This window comes from Sinocyclocheilus grahami, unplaced genomic scaffold (genome assembly GCF_001515645.1).
Source record: "Sinocyclocheilus grahami isolate Dianchi unplaced genomic scaffold, SAMN03320097.WGS_v1.1 scaffold517.1, whole genome shotgun sequence".
In the NCBI taxonomy this organism is placed as follows: domain Eukaryota; kingdom Metazoa; phylum Chordata; class Actinopteri; order Cypriniformes; family Cyprinidae; genus Sinocyclocheilus; species Sinocyclocheilus grahami.
The window spans coordinates 689818-692296 of record NW_015505696.1 but is presented as its reverse complement, the minus strand read 5'-3'; positions in this window follow the sequence as shown (position 1 = coordinate 692296).

The window sequence follows — 2479 nt, the reverse complement described above, 5'->3', positions numbered from 1 at the left end:
TTTTGATAAATATTTTATAAATTTTTATTTTTACAGTATTAGTTATTTTACTACGTCAAATTAAACTGAATGAAAATAGGTGAAACTAGCTGAAATAAAATACGTTTAACAGTTTAAAAATAAGTCATTTTTTTATTTGATTTTATTTAAGCTATAGTTTATTGTATTTCAAGTAATGATGATTTATATATAGTTTTAGTTCATGTTAATAACCCTGCATCACATGAGCTAACAATATCCACAGTATTGCAATGTTAACTTTCAATGGTAAACTATATTATGTGTAAATGCTTAAACAGAGATATTGTGCACTATTGCACATATTAAAGAAAAGAAACAGAATTACCTTCAAATGACAAATTTAGTGCTGTAAATGCACAGCAAAGTCTTGAAACTGCTGAATATTCTGCTTTATTCAGCACTAAATAAACTTGACAGCTGTCTATCCATCAGCTCTTTAGGAGGACATGCTCTGAAAGAATACAGAAGCACATTTAATTTAAGAATTCTGCAAAACATTTGACAATAAAGATCAAATTCAAACATGCAAGCTTACATAAGTAACTTAGAAAAGACAGACAATGAATAAAACAAATGTGATGGTGGTGTTGGGGAAATTCTATAAAACTTGTCAATTAGAATACTAATAACAATGTGTAGCATTGTACAATAGATTGGTTATTACATTTTCTTTGTTAAATATCAAAATAGCCACAGCACTTTGTCAAAGAGTCATTTTGTATGACAGTAGACATGGTGTGTTTGACCTAGAAACTGTGAATTGGTAATTAACCCGCAAATGAAAACTGGTTGGCATGCATTAATTAGACTCTCCTCTGCCCGTCTCATGGTGAAGAAGCGCTTTGAAAGCTTTCCGTGTAATTGATATTGAGAGAGATCATAAAGTCAGTCTAAATCAAATGAAAAGGGCTAATTGGCAGAGTTATTACCTTCAGAGTCCATCATCACCAACTACATTCAATAAAAACTCTTTACACTTTCCCTTTCACACGGTAATTGGATTCTTGATGAAGAATGAAGTTTGTAGAAATGGTCTTTTTCAATCAGAGCCTTTTAATTGAAAGTAAATCTTTTTCCCCATCAAAGAGTTCGTATATACATCACTGCGTGAAGAAATAGGACAGACGTGACATAAAGAGTCGACACGTGTCAAACACGTCGCTGTCAGAGCCAGAGAATTATTACTGTTGTGTAGAATTTGATATGAAAGGCATTCGGACTGAGCCGGTCAAACCTTTAACAGCAATGAGATTAAACTTTCCTCAGAAGTCTCCTGCTTCTCAGATGTTTTAGAGATCTCAAAAGGAACTCAAACATGTGCTCCCAATCCCATACAGCAAAAAATAAATATATATGAATATAAAAAATAATAATAAAATATCTTTTGTGAGCAGTGAAGCTCAATGAAATACATTTTTGAACATAAAAATATATTTAGTTTCAAACTTCACATTCCAAAATGTATTTCAGTGGCAAGAAAAACAAAACTAGATGTATAATGACTTAATAATGTTTATATATTGTATTTTGTTTTTACATTGTAAAGTATGTTCCTTGCTGATTTTTATTCAAATGTGTTTTTTAAGGTTTTTGCAACAAATGTGATTTGTGAATGTATTTTCTTGGATTGAAATAGATGAAGGGCAAAATACCTTTTTAATTGCTTTTAAAAAAAATATATATATATATATTATATTATATACACAAAAATAGTTTTAGCTAATATATTTTTTGCCATTTTTGGTATATTTTTAAATATATTACAAATACATTTGTTTGCCGTATGGGATTGTTTGAGCTACTGTACGCTATCTACATTTACTTAATTCTATATTGTACATCAACAAATGTCTTTTTTTATTTTTAGGTGAAGTTTGATGTTGATGATGTCATCTTGCACCGGTGGGCGTGTCTACATTAATGTCCAATCAAATGCTCTCTAGAAAGTGAACGTCCCACCACTATAAACACATAGTAACACATCCACTTTATGAAACTAAACACACACTGTACTCTGTGTCTCAGCCTGTTTTTTGTGTGCGTCTGGCGATCTTTGTGTCCTTGGCAGTGATCTGAAGAAAATCACATCTCAGACCTTCCACAGCGAGTCTCTATTAGCTGGAAGGTTAATAGCTGCTCGTGGACAAGGCCAGGTGTCAGAGCGCACAACAACACGAGCTGAAGACGCGTGACAGAGAGAGACAGGCAAACACACATCACGTCTCACTGAAAAACGCTTCCTCGTTCATACCCGAGACGGGCTTTTTATTTAATATAATCACAGATGGCTTTGAGTAGTTTGTAGTCAAATACATATGTGTCTGTTCCTCAAGCAAAGCTATGTATATTTTCAGAAGACTTGAAAAGCTTTTTTTGTTTTGTCCTTTTTAGAGCTGGGAAAAAAAACTGAATGGACATTGTCCCTTTTTGCCCTAAAAGAAAGTCAAATGGGTTTGCA